This window comes from Netta rufina (genome assembly GCF_964035555.1).
Source record: "Netta rufina genome assembly, chromosome: 2".
In the NCBI taxonomy this organism is placed as follows: Eukaryota; Metazoa; Chordata; class Aves; order Anseriformes; family Anatidae; genus Netta; species Netta rufina.
In genome coordinates, this window is record NC_140124.1 from 98,115,236 (window position 1) to 98,129,931 (window position 14,696).

The 14,696-nt window shown below is 37.4% G+C and overlaps 1 protein-coding gene across 1 annotated transcript in view; it reads right to left on the reverse strand.

The window, feature by feature from the left end:
- Positions 1-14,696, reverse strand: part of ZNF407 (zinc finger protein 407) — a gene marked incomplete at its 5' end in the record, with an annotated part of 309,274 nt that overhangs the window by 53,131 nt on the left and 241,447 nt on the right. The window lies entirely within an intron of this gene.

Genomic DNA, 14,696 nt, shown 5'->3' on the forward strand with positions numbered 1-14,696 from the left:
TGTGTTTTCACTCCTGCAATGTCCTTAAGCAAACATTTTCCTTCTCTTCCTGTCAAACTAAGGAACTTTGTTAGCAACACCGTAGGACAGGAGATAACTATAGAGCTCTCTAATTGTTAAGCTCTTGCAAGGGCTGAGCCTGATCATTCACTGAATTGTAGAGTTGATGGGATTCGTGTAGCTGGTTATAAATTGATAATCTAAATTAATTCATTCAAGCAGAAATCGATTTTGTAACTCCTTGAGAGCTTGTAATAATGCTTACCTCCTACCGTTTGCTGCATTCTCCGTTTCATAAAGCTGGTCGGAAACAGCTGGATTCAGGTGACCTGCTAGCTCATTAAATCTGTTACATGTTCCTTCTGGTAAATGATATTAAGCTGAAATGTCCTTGCGTTGATTTTTTTCCTTTAATTTTATGACAGAAATAACCTAATTTGTAACACAAAATAACAATCTCCTTGGATTACTTTGCCTTGTTAAAATATTTTATGCATTTTTCATTTACACGAAGGTAATGGAAAAACACTTAAACTATCTGTTATTTAAACCACAAGAGATATGTTACTGAAAGTCTGATAGCCGCAAAAATGATTGCCTCTTCATAGTCTTTGCTTTATATCTGTAATAAAAGGCGGACAATTCAATTCATCGGTTAGTAAATAAAGTACGATAGTTTTTATTTTATTTGCTCTGCATTGCAAGAACTAAAATCAGATTGCTTTTTGAATTCATTTAAAAATGGGCTCATTATTTTCCTTTTCTACTTCTAATGCAAAATGTCTGGTGTCTATTTTGAATGTTATACTTTTTTTCTTTTAAATCTAAAGCAAATATAACCTAATTCTAAATGTCAGATTAAAAGTATAAATTTCTTTCATTGACTCCTCTGTAATTATTTAAATATTGGTGACAGAATTGTCAGTAAGCAGTGCTGAATAACTGAAGCAGACCATACCTCACTATGGATCTGATACAAAGCGTAAACACTTATTTCTCAGAATTTGATGACTTCTTCTATCAAATTTTATGACAAATATTGAGCGAGTGCCATGAATTACATTGTTGAAATATGCTGCAAGGCAAAAGCGTATGAATTTGTCACTAGATAAAGCCAAAATTCTACCAAGTCCAGTGCAGAAACACCACCTGTTAAGGAAATGGGAAAATGTAATGTTGTTTTTCTGTATGGTCCTTACTTCACATACAAGGAGCGAGCAACCCAGAATTTAAAAGCTTAAATATGCCCTTGAACATTTCAGTTTACCATTTCCAGTAGACGTCACTATAGAGCAAGGATTCATGCAGGCTGAAAAAATGGCAACACTACCCAAAGAAATTATGATAAAAACGTTTAAGAAGGCTTAGCTATTAAGATAATAGTAGCTAAAATCAGAATTATTAGCTTATTAAAATTAAAGATCCATATAAAGATAAACCATCCTTTTAATTATCAGAAAGAAAAAGCGGTATTGATTTCAAGCTTCTGGCAATAACAAAGCTCAGAAAAGCATAATACATACAAAATACGTCTATCCTTCGGGTTGTATGAAACTCACAACTATAACACTAAGCAATGCGTATGCATAAAAATGCAAGTATAATGTTTTCTAACACAAAAACTCATGATAGATGCTAATGCGACAGCCATATATACCACTACCCATATAGAAGCAACTGCTTTTTCACTCACACCTTTTCTTATTACATTTATCCTCACCAAGCAGCTTCTACTCATTCCCCAAATACTACTTTTTAACTGCACATCATAATCAAAATTTTGTCCAATATAATTTATTCAGCAACATCAAAATCAGCATAGAATAGCAGTGAAAGATGATGGTAGCTTGCAGAACCATAGTGAGTGTCTAGAACACGTCGATGAAATATGTAATCATTTTTTCCTCTTAAGAAAATTGGAAAATAAGCCCTATTCCCCAGTATTTTTCCTTAACACTTACTGCCTTAAGAATTAAAACTGCACCATTCTGTGTGATGGTGTTCAATCCTGACTGGCTGGAGTTTGTCTGAAAGACAAATGCTACTCAAGGTAGTGCAAGGCTAAATGTTGTAGGCGAGTCTCCGGGAAGACCTGTCTTTGAGACATAAATTCTAATGACAAAAAGCACATAAAGGGAATTTTTTCACTATACCATACCTCAAACAATGTGTCCTGTTTTCTCTGTGAGCTTGGGTAATTTGTCTGGCCTACAGAGAAGAGTCAGGGCCAAGCTTTCGTCAATTTTCTCTGTTGCTTGTGATCTGATGTTTGCATAGCATAGAAGGAAGCACTCTCCATGCTTAGTGTAGACTTGGAATTATTAAGCAATATAGCTCCTTTGCAAGGATGCATGGGGAAGATGAGGGAAAGAAGAAGACTCTTGCCCGTTCCCCTCATGAGAGCTGACTCTATGGCTACCAGTCCTGGGATCTGTACTCCAAGAAAGAGAATATCAGCAGTCTTATTACCCACTTGGAAATAATTTCAGCACTTTTTCTGAAGCAACAGTGCATAAATTGAGGAGAACAGCTGTTCATCAGGCCAGTTCTGTGGATGCTTCCACTGGCCAAACTGGGGCTGGTGGTAGGAGCTCTTTGAGTGAGCTGCTGCTGTGAGCTGCTGGTGAGCTGACAGCTGACTCTGAGCTAAGGAGGACTCAGTTCCTGGGCTGGTCTAAGTGACCAAGCCAGTGGCGTTTTCTGAAGTGTTAGAATTTTTGGCGTGCTGCTTTTGGTGTGCTGCACAGTGCCCACCCACAGATCTGTGAATGCTCTGACAAAAGGTACTCTTTCAGTGTGAACAACTTCTGACCATTGAAAAACAGCAGAGGCAAAATTCCACTGAGTGATCTGGTTTGCTCTGCGAGGGAAGGGCTCCTGATGGCAGTGAGGAATTTCTAGCTGAGAGAGGTGCACCCAGGGCACCAATTCCCGTTGGAGCTCTTTCACTAGAAGCAGCGATGATAACACCAGGTTGATGTTGTAAACCGCGATGGTGTGAAGAAGGAGCACATTGCACTGCATCGGACAGAACAGTCATGGCAATTTTCCTGCAGTCATCCTCTACCTTCAAAATAATTGAAATTTTTGGACGGTTTGCAGTCTTCCAGTCATATTGTACTGTATCAGTTATACCCAGGAATAATCACGTTAATACCAAGTAAAGTCAAGCACTTGCCATTTATGAGTTCAGTGGTTCACAGAAGTTGAACCTCCCATTTTCAAAAGGCCAATCAAGGGATGAGTTGTTTTTCAGCGACAGATATCTCAGTACAAAAAAAAAAACAAAAAAAAAAAACCAAACAGCATTTAAAAAAATATACCGAGAGATCATCCAGCAAAGGTCTGTGTCCAATGATAATACTCTTATACAAGGAAACGTACACAGGCCTGTATGAGCACCTTTAAAAGCTCAATTATGAAATGTTTATTCATATACCTTCTATTAATGAAATGCTACCAGTAGGATAGCACATCTGGAGACATAAGACGGTCTTTCCTTTGGTGTTTGATTGCTGCAGAAGATTGGAAAAGGAAAATATTTGACAAGACTAGGGAATTGCCGAAAGAGAAAATCTTTTTCAAAAACAAGGATCAGCAACTCCCTACTGCGCTTCTTAGCACCAATGCTCATCATGTTACCTGCAAATGAAGCACGGCGTGCACGCTGGCTGCTGCCACACCCTTCCTGTTGCTAATCTGTCTTTTTAAATTTAATTTCTTTTATGGTGGCTTTTCCACCGTTTAATTAGGCCACAGGGAGTAAGGAGAGGCAGTCTCACTGTCCCTTCAGAGTTTATTTCACAGACTGTTCCCTTCAAGGATTTTATTTCTGTCACTGAAAGCAGACATTCTCATATTGCTTAAACACAGAAAATGATTAATACAATGAGATTGTTATGCTCCTAGCTAAAATGGCCTTCTTTCTAATGTGAACTACAACAGCTTGAAAAGATGGGCACTGACACTACACTACAGCTGACAGTTTTTCTTTTTTTAGGTGTACTATTATTGGGATCTGTAATACTGTGTGACCCATAATAATAATCCCACCATTCTCCTCATATTAATATCATAAATTCTGCAGACATAGATGATATTATCATATATCAAATATGACCATAAAACCAATGTGATCTTAACACCTTTGGATTTATCTTGAAAAGAAAAATACTAGATAAAATCATTTATGCTGATATCACCAAGTCTTTACTGGACTACAGTACCATGTTAAGATTACAATATATTTTTAGGAGGATAGGCATTTCTGACAGATTTATTAATCTGTTCCTTGAGTTAAAGTTGTGGACAGTTAATTTGTATGTTATTTAAGTCAATGCTTTCCATTCTGTGTCCCTGGCCACAAGCTTGAAATTCCTGAAATGCTGAATTTCGGATAATAGTCAGTGCATGTATTAAACACCCCAGCTTAAAGGAGCACTAGTCAGAGAATAATATTTTACAATATATAAGTGGCACCTGCTAGCAGTGGCACCTTCATTGCAGCTAAAGGTCTCCGAGCTAACGCAAACACATTGTGGGCTAAAATGGCATTCTTAGCTTTGGAGTGATTTAAAAGGAAGCCCATGGCATACAAATATCAAATTGATTTAATACTGGTTTCAAGTTATGTATCTCTGAGACCACTTACACTTTCCAGTGACGCGATCACAGTGGAGGACTTTGGAGCACGTAGAAGACTGAAGCAAAAGCTGAATTTAAAACACTGAAACCTTCAATTTGCCACCTCCTTCTTCCCACCTCTGCTCTCATCAAAATTAGAATTTCCAGACAGATTGTACAATGTGATTGTATGTTTGGACAACTGCTATAATAATAATATGTAAAAAAGAAGAGAGCATAAAATGGCTGAGATGCTGAGGCTGCCAAAGTGACTGTGCCACATGCAAACATGATTATTCTCATTTCAAATAAAACTTTAGGTAAAATTTACTCTAGCACAAAGGAACTATCCAGGGACCTTTATGCCACTTATGCTTTTGGTCCAGAGCACCATAGCAGCAGAAATGCTGTAGTTCAGCTAAGTAATGATGGAGCAATATTTGTGAGGAAGTTTTACAGGGCATGTAAGCCTATGTGCTGTGAAATCCCCTTTTGCAGGAACGCTCTGCAAAGCACCAAAAAGGGAGGCTAAAGCAAAAAGAGAGAAACAGAAACAAAGAAAGCAACAATGAACATCACAGCTTCAGAAATAGAGATCAAAAGCTGCTCTGAGGCCACTGGGCTTCTTGGGAAAGAGGATTCTTTCCCAATTTCTTCTCCCTGAACAACTTCAAGCCCTAGGTCCAGCCACTTGTTTTGTATGTTGTTGGCATGAGCTCTGTCCCTCAAAGAGCATAACATCTCTCTGAGAAATCATCTGATGTTTCTGAAATTTCTGCATCTCTCATGAAGAGCAACACATGACACATGAAAATTCAGTACTATAGTTGCCATTAGGAACCACATTTCTTTATGGCGTGCACAGGCATTTTGAAAGGGTAAACAGGTTTTGAGTAGTTACTTAAAATGAGTTGACATTAAAAGATTAGATCTTAAACTTAGTTGCTAAAAAAGCAGATGGGAATAAGTTGGGAGTGAGCACAGTCCCGTCTGTCTTCACATGCACTGCTACTCAAAATGGATGGAGAAAGGGGCAGTGAATCCACCGTCAGGGAGAGTCTTTTTTCTTCAAGGGGTTTCTAACCCTATGGAGCTACCAATCGTTGCAATCTTTCCAAAAGCCTTGCTAGCTCAGATATTTGAGGGTTTAATGTCTCAAGCTGCACAAGTCAGTTGGTTAAGTAAGAAGGGCTACTTTTTTTCCATTTTGTGAAGAAAACGGGAAAATTCAGCGACAGGGCTTTAAAAATACCATCCAGAGGGGGAAAAAAAAAAAAAAAAAAAAAAAAAAAGACAAGATATACAGCAATACGTAGAGTTGGCAATACTGACATTCTCTGTTCTTCACCATAACCAGAAGCTTGGAGAAACACTTCTTTGGGAAGCCAGTCTCCCTTTACAACCCACTGCAGCCATCTCGGACTCCCTGCTGTGACTAACATGCCACAATCTACTCCCTGATGCACAAATTCCCTTTGACACAGATGACTTTAATGGGTTCTTCTTTGTAGCATTATAGTATATTGTATAATTAATTCAGGAATTAAAGCTGCCTAAATGCATTCAGACATGGCTCTTCTGGAGCTGTTGCAATCTATTTTGTCAATAACCCTGGTTCAGGGGTTGATGTAGTTACACATCAGCACAACAAGATATGTCCACTCTGGGTATTTACAGTATCTGTGATAGACTCACATTTTTATGAGATGACTAACATCACATATTTTCATGTTTCACCTTAGAAAGTTATTTTGCTACAAATTTAGAAAGAAAAAGTTTCCAAACTATGAAAAATTATATGAAATGTTTTTATTTTCATGTCCTAAATATGTTCACCACATTTGAAATGAATTCCTTTTTTTTTTTTTTTTTTAAAGTGCAATCAACTATGTGAGTTTTTCCGTATGAAATTTTACTTTCCTCTTGAGGGTATCCAAAAAGCATTAAACACCAAAGAAAAACATACATGACAAAATGAAAGGTCAGAAAGGAGACTGTAATTGATTTACCTTCCTTACGGGTGAAAAAATGCTGGGGGGAGAGAGAAGGGGAGGAGAAAGAGGTGGGCTCAAGAAAAAGGGGAGAGAAGAAAGTTTTATTTGCCTACTTTCTCTTTTAATTCCCACTTTTTTTTTTTTTCTTTAACTATGAAAATATCACGAATGCCAAGGCTGGTTTTAACTGGCTTTGCTAAGTGTCTGTACTACGTACCTTAGCAGCCATTAATTTGGAAGCAATCTCTGCAACTCAAAAGCTGAAAGCATTGCTTCTTTGAGGGCAACAATCGCCAGAGATCACAAAAAGAGGTGTTCATTTTCTGTTCCTGTAGTTTGGGGTTATCCCAATCTTGCTGAGTTCTGCTCTGACTATGGAGACTGGGATTACTGAGACATATAGATGACTTATTTAGAGAACAGATGATAGATTTATCTCCCTAAATATTAGCTGCCCAAGGCATATATGTGGCACAATTTTGTACACAAAGAAATATGCAATTCTCCCTTTTCAGTACCTTTTATGTCTTCCCAAGCCAAAAATACAGAGCCCTTTTTTTTGAGAGCAGCATGTTTACAGCAGAAGAAACAAAATTTGGAAAGCAGAAAAAAGAGCAGCACTCTAACTCACTGATAGGGATATGGTGTGACAGGAAGGATGAATAATCAAAGATACAGTTGATAGTTTACTGTTAAAATAAATTAAGCAATCCTTGTGACAAAAAGTCTTTCTTACGGTATTTTAATGATATGGCTCTGACATATTTTGATCACAAATAGTTTCAAAAGAGGCTCACTCTGCCAGCTGGGCTGTTCTTAAACAAAACCTCTACATTCTGATCCAGGAAACATCAATCATCACGTCTCCAAAATCATTACCATTTATTGAGCATCCATTAATATGCTCAATGCTAAATAAAGCAGAGGAACATACTGTCCTTATCCACATTTCTGATCATCTGTCCTTTATTTTTGAAGTCAGTTTGGCTCTGCATAAACTCAGAGAGCCTAAAGTAAACAAACACATAGAAATATTTTGGTGACTATGTATTACAGTGCTATCCTTTTTGCATGCTCATTTTATCTTTCATATTCTGTAAATATATAAAAAGAAATCCTGTTCCAACTGCAGGGAAAGACCTGAAGTTGAGACTCTGCAGGACAAACGTGCTCAAAAAAGGAGTTCGGCTGCTGAGGGGCCATGATGTTTGGCTACAGGTCAGAAAAGAGAGGACGGACACCTGAGCAGCTGCAGATCTTCGCAAGAACGAGTATGTTACTTCTGAAGAAAAGACAGTACATCTTGAACTAGAGAAAAACCCACAACAACATCCTCCAAAGAAATCCAATTTTTTAAGAAGTTAATAATAAAAACAATTACTGCAATGAGTGAAATCTACTTCTGGTTCAGCCTTTCAAAAAATACTGTGCCTGAACAACCTCAGAGAACATCCTATTGGCAAAGTATTTGCTGAATTGGATAATTTAAAACATCCAAAATCTGTAATAATTCTTCATTACAGGAAAGGAATGAATATGTATCAGTTGGATGTTCTTACGGTTCTATCTACCTGCTGTGTTAGAGAAGAAGTAAAGGTGATGTTCATAAAGACAGTGACAAAATTTCCTTCATTTAATAGGCAACTCTCTGATTACTGGCCACTGGAGTATTAGGTTGAATTGCATCACTGATGAATAGCCAAGGGACTCAGTTAACAAAAATCAGTGCTTTTAAAGTCTTTAATGATCGGAACAAAATGAATGAAAGCATTTGTCAAGATTATGATTGTCATTAGAAAATGCTAATTACATATTAGTTTAATAATTACCACATGATCATTTACAAAAATTATTAAATTTTTTACCTACTTTGAAGAATTAACTTTGTTAAAAAAAAAAAAAAAAGTGTTCACAATAGTGCTTTTAGAAGTTAATATTTTTAAGATTACAGAGCTTCTGAACCTGTGCTGCTACTGTTGGAAAGCCCTGATTTGAGTTTATTGCAAATACATCTGATTTCACTCACTTAAAGATAGGAGTCATAAAGAGCAAGTAACTTTCTCACAAAAATAGCTGTACAATGAAAAGTTTAACTCCAGTAAAAAGCCACTTGTTGTTAATTAACAGGTGTGCTAAGTAAGATGTATCACTCCTCAATACTGAGCTGAGATCTGACCTAGCAATTGATGCTATGAGGCAAGTACTAAACAGAAGATCTGAGAGCTGTGTCATCTGCACAGCACAACAGAATATACCACCAGTATTAGAATAAGACAGCTTACTATTGAAAACAGAATCACATATTTTCCTGCAGACCAGCGTTACACCAGTTCTACAGCTCGAGATGCATCAGCAGCCACTAATTCAACAACAACAAAAGCATCAGGCACTACTGTGAAGTGAAATGGAAATTTTCTCAGCCAGTAGGAACTTTCATGGTTCCAATCAAATCTATGACTAATACAGTACTTAGGCTCTTTTGCCAGTGTGCAAGCATGAAATAATCCCCCCAAAGAACAATTTTCCTATTTTCAGTTTAAAGTTTACATTTTAAACAACCAGTGGTAGCTCAAATAACATCCTTCTTTTTTAGGGGAGAGTGTAATTGAACTAAATCCAATGGCGCAGCTTTAAAAAATACACCCAGAATAAAAACTGGAAAATATAAAAAGTTTTCATTATATTGTTTCTCACCTAAGATCAACATCCTGACTTGGAACAGACCCACGAGTGACAAAGTGGCCTGTCTTTGCATTACCATCTTGAAAATGGCCTTAATTCTATTTAGCTTCAAAATAATGGTACCCTAGTTATTCTTAGTAGTCCCTAGTCAGTGTGGGGGAATTTGGGGAACAGGACAGTAATTTTCCTTGAACTTTGCAAATAAACAATTAAGGTTGACTACTTTAAATGCATGCCATGTCCAGCTTCAGTGTAAAAGCATAAATGGCTGCCTTTGACTAATTTCCATTGCTGCTATGGCACAAGGACAAGGTAAGCTTCAAGAGAAAGCAGATAGATGTGCTACTGACAGCCAGAGTTTGGAGCACCCAAGCCAACATAATTTGTTCAGTTTCTTCTGCCAAGTGCAGTAGAACCTACTCCAAATCAGACTCACTGGTAGAGTAAGAGTTGTGGGAAGAGAAGAGACAAAGCTCAAGTGAAAGCCTTCTCAGGATGAGTCTTCAAATCTGGTCTTGAGGTGCAATTATTTTGATTTCTTTGAATAAAAGAAAATATTTAATGGACTGATCCTTGACATAGTTGCCCAAGTTGCATCTGACAAGCATCCGTATTGGGATAAAATACGAAAACTCTTAAAACTGGCTAGATTTAGTTGGGGGCAAAGAGGAATCCTTTGGCCAGATGACAAGCCATCTCAGGACCTTGGCAAAGGAATAGGGAAATCTTATGTATATACATATACATCACACCGTTTTGAATCCTGCCCAGGTCAGTGGCTACTCAAGCTTGTGAGTTGTCCATGCAGTATCATTTGGCTGTTTTGACTACTTTCCACTGAACAATCACATTTGCCACAGTTTTAGTCCAAGGAGTGAATGGGGATGGAAACTGAACACTCATGGCTAAAGGGATCAGCTGCAGATCAAGGTTAAGACCTTAGCAGGCCACACGAGAATCTTGCACTGCTTCGTTTTGTACTTGGTGTGTGGAATAGAGGTATTCAGTCTCCACAGCTGTCAATCTGGCATTTTTCATGAGTACTAAATTCATTTAAATAAATATATAAAATTAGGTGTTTTAACTTGTCACTTGGGTAAGATCTGTTTTATTGCTGCAATTTTTGCTGTAGTATGTACAAATCCATCAAAAAAGTCTCAGTGATGCAATCCCTTTATAAAATGGTTAATTATGTGACTTCTTCCAAAGAAGCCCTAGACGCTATGACAGTGATACTAAACCTACATTAAAAATGATCTTAAAAAATATGTAATTGATATGTTTTGTTTTCAGGGAATTTTTAGAAAGCTTGCATTTCAGAACCAGGCACACACATAGAACATTTAACCAACTTCTGTGAGAAGATAAATTTCAGACATTTAATGCTAATGCTAAAAAATATTTAACCCTTGAAAAACAATCTCAAACCTATTTTTCTGCTAGTGAGCTTGGAAAACAAACTCATAGATGTTTTTTGCTATTTTTTATTTCATAAGTTTTGTTGATAAAAATATTTAGGAAAAAAATATTACTGCATCCAGTATGTTCACTTGATCTGTACATTTAAAAATAAACATTTATTTTCATACGGACAAAATCACTGCAGTCACTGTAGCAAATAAATACTGCTTGGATGTGCATTATGGCAATATATAAGGGTAACAGATATCTGAAATTTGTTTTTATATCTATATTTTTAAATAATAGTATTGAGTGACTATGATTGCTTTTAAAAATAAGAAAATACCAACTGTGCTACCCATTTCTTTTCATTGTGAAGCCTGATTTAGAGGAGGGTACAAAAAAGATATGGAACTGGAGGAACAATTAAGTTTGAAATATATGCTAGCCTCCCACTAACAAGACCAAGTTAGAGCAGGAATGCTACATTTTTCAGGAACAAATTTTCAAAGATGCATAATTTTACCTAATACCTAATATCAGAACTGCCCCAGAAGTGGAGGTGGTGGAGATACGGTGAACCAACACAGATTTCTGACTCTCTTTATATCACTGTGGAAGGGGGTTGTTTTCCTTCAGCATGCAGGGAGGTCTGAGGTGCAGAAGAATATTGGAGCAGGGATGGGAACAGACCCATTATTTTTTTTTCCTATATCCTGACCTGAAAGAGCTCACAGTTAAGCCTCCTGCCAATGCAGTAAGGAAACAAACACAGGCAGGTTCACAAACCCTGTTTTCTATACAGACCAGTCTCAGAAGCAGGAGAACCAAGAGCCTCATTATTGAATAGCTGCATCCTGTGTGCAATCCTCAGTGCAGATTCTGTTATGTCTATGAGCAATAGCCAAAATGCAGCTTTTTTTTTTTTTTTCTTTTTTACTTTAGCATGGTTAGTAATGGTATATTCCTGTAAAATCGATTTGAAACTGACAGGAGGGCACAAAGTTATTTTTGGCTGAGGGAGGGAGAAGTGACATGTAGGCAGGCAGCCATCAGCATCGTGATTACCAACACACTGTTTCCAGGCAGAAAAAGGGAACATGCACTTTGCTAAAACTGTATTTATTTTATGCATAAAGGATAGCAGAAAAAGTCAACAAAGCAAGCTATGTCAAAACAGATACGTTCTTTCTGCTCCCTCCTACTAATTCTTCCCCTAGCAGAACCTCATGTGAGGACTCAGGTGATGCTCGCACACTCCCACTCCTCAACACTTCCCTTGTATGGCTGCATTTCCTTGGCCCCACGATTAATACTTCTTTCTCCTCTTCTAACACTAGCAACTCTCCTATTGCTCCAGTCACTGGGGTGCAATGCCCAGACCAGTGGGGCTATCTCATTCCACCTAGGTCCATATCAGCGTGGGGAACAGCACAGGGCCTAAGCCTTTCCTGCACAGAAATAATGAGGATTATTCCATTGGGCTTGGTGCCTGCTTTGCCTGCAATGTGCTCACATCTTACCACTTGGTAATCACTACTAAATACAGATGTGAAGTTATAGAAGATTGTGCCCAAGGTAATGAGTCCTGGGGTCACACCTAGTACATTTCTACTGTAATGTGGGAAAGGGAAAAGGGAAAAGGGAAAAGGAAAAGGGAAAAGGGAAAAGGGAAAAGGGAAAGGGAAAGGGAAAGGGAAAGGGAAAGGGAAAGGGAAAGGGAAAGGGAAAGGGAAAGGGAAAGGGAAAGGAAAAGGAAAAGGAAAAGGAAAAGGAAAAGGAAAAGGAAAAGGAAAAGGAAAAGGAAAAGGAAAAGGAAAAGGAAAAGGAAAAGGAAAAGGAAAAGGAGGTTTTTATGTACTCGCCTGAATTCAGGTGCTGGGGCTTCGGGTAAGTATTAACTATCATGTAATCTACAATTAAATGTGAGAGCTGGTGATGCTGGAACAGAGTCAGAAAATCTGCAGAACACTGGCTCTGCAACGGAGTGCTCCGGGCAAGCAAGAAAATAGAGATGACAAAATATCAGGAGCAGACACTTAAAGAATATTTTCCCCTTATGCAATTTTTAATAATACTAAAATAAATATTAAAACAAACAAACCAAAGTTTTCAGAGCATGAAGAAAGCTGGCTGTGGTTATAGTTTTGTCGTGTCATTCTGACAAAACTCCATCTGTGTTTCATCATCATAAAATCTGCCAGAGGTACTACGGGTCTTACATGATTTATTTACTTATTTTGCAATTAAGAAAGGAATCATAAAGAGTATGAAAGGAGTACAAAAGGAAACAAGAAAAAGAACGAGAGGGAACATGTGCATGCCAGCGAGAGCAGGTGCAAGAGAGAACAAGACAACAAAAGAAAGACAAGTCACTGTGGATAGCAAAAGAAACCTCCACATACATTTTATAAAGTCCTGCTTTTTGATCCCCTGGATTTTATTTACATGACAGTCTACCTAGTGTGAATGCTGCCTTCTCCTCCACCTTCTTTTTATTCCTTTTAGATTTTCTTACCTGCCTGTCAAAAGTGTCATCTTTAATTTCAGGTAGGTATACTGATTTCTAGTACAACCCCAGCCAGGGACACTACAATTAATATTGAATTAGCACTTGTTATATCATCTCTGAGGTTGTGCAACACTCCTACTCTGTTACTCATACCGCTGTACGCTTATTAACCACTTCACTTTAGGGCAGGACTTACCAATTGATGCATGTTTGCATTACGGAATCCCAGTTTCATTTTGGCATAGAAACATCTTTTCGGTGTTTACTGCTAACCTAAGTTAACCTACTTACAAATCCGTGATCACAGCTTCAGCTAAAACCAGGAAAAAAAAAACGTACACAAATGAGCAAACCCTTGCTGACAGAAAATAACGTGTGAGGAAGAACTCCTTTGGCATTCCTAATGCTCTTTTGGACTTGAAATATATATCAAAGTGATTTGTAAGAATCCTATTTTAAAGTGTGGCCTGATCCTATTCAATTGATACACTGTTGAGACAAAAACCAAAACAAAACATGTATAATACATTGTTTAAAAATTAATAGTCAGGAACCATTAGAACACAGTTAAAATATCTTCAGTCTGTTTTCCCCACTGATATGGGCAGATGAACTTGAGAATCAGAAGTTAAACAAAGAAGTGTAAAATACAATTATACTGTAACACAAATACATTACACTCCAGAGATAACAAAATATCAACAGCAGTATTAAATCTGCCCTGAAGTGAAGAGGTATGAAGCAATTCATTAAAATAGAAGAAAAGTAGCTCATTCTGAAGCTAACAACTGCTAACCTCCCCCCTCCCCCCCTTTTTTTTTTTTTCTTCAGGAAAATCTAACAGTGTACAGTTTTCTCCTGCAACTGTGTATGTGTGCAGATGCAGAATGTATGGGATTGGCCTTCACATGCTCTCAAACTGTTTGGGAACGAAGAAACAAGCAGAAGAAAGTTCAAGATCCAGCAGCATTTTCTCTCCCTTTCCTGATCAGTCTTGGCTGTTGGATTATTACACATGATCAAGCAAATGAGATGTACTGGAGAAGTAGTCAACAATGAAAACTGAAACCAAACCTAACAATCTTTGGAAAAATTTGGTTTTGAAAGCAATAATTTATAAATACAAATGTAAATCTGTGTCCCCTTAATGCACAGTACTGAAATACTTGGTAGCTAGGGCTTCGCATTCAGCTGGAAAGATAGATAAATGCAGTGGGTGCAGTTCCTGATGCAAAATGCATTGTTATTGTTATTATTATTAATATGGAAATCATGTAATAACATTTTTCATTTAAAGAGCCTCTTTGTTTTGGAAATGGAAGATAGTTGCTGATGAAACTTAAAGAAGTTCTACCCACTGGGAGAGCTCAATGGCAGAACGAGGCAAAAATAAAAAAAAAAAAAAAAAAAGGGGGGGAAATTAAAAAAATAATAATTAAAGAGTGAAAGAACTTACAGGTAGAATATGAATTAATAAAATCTAA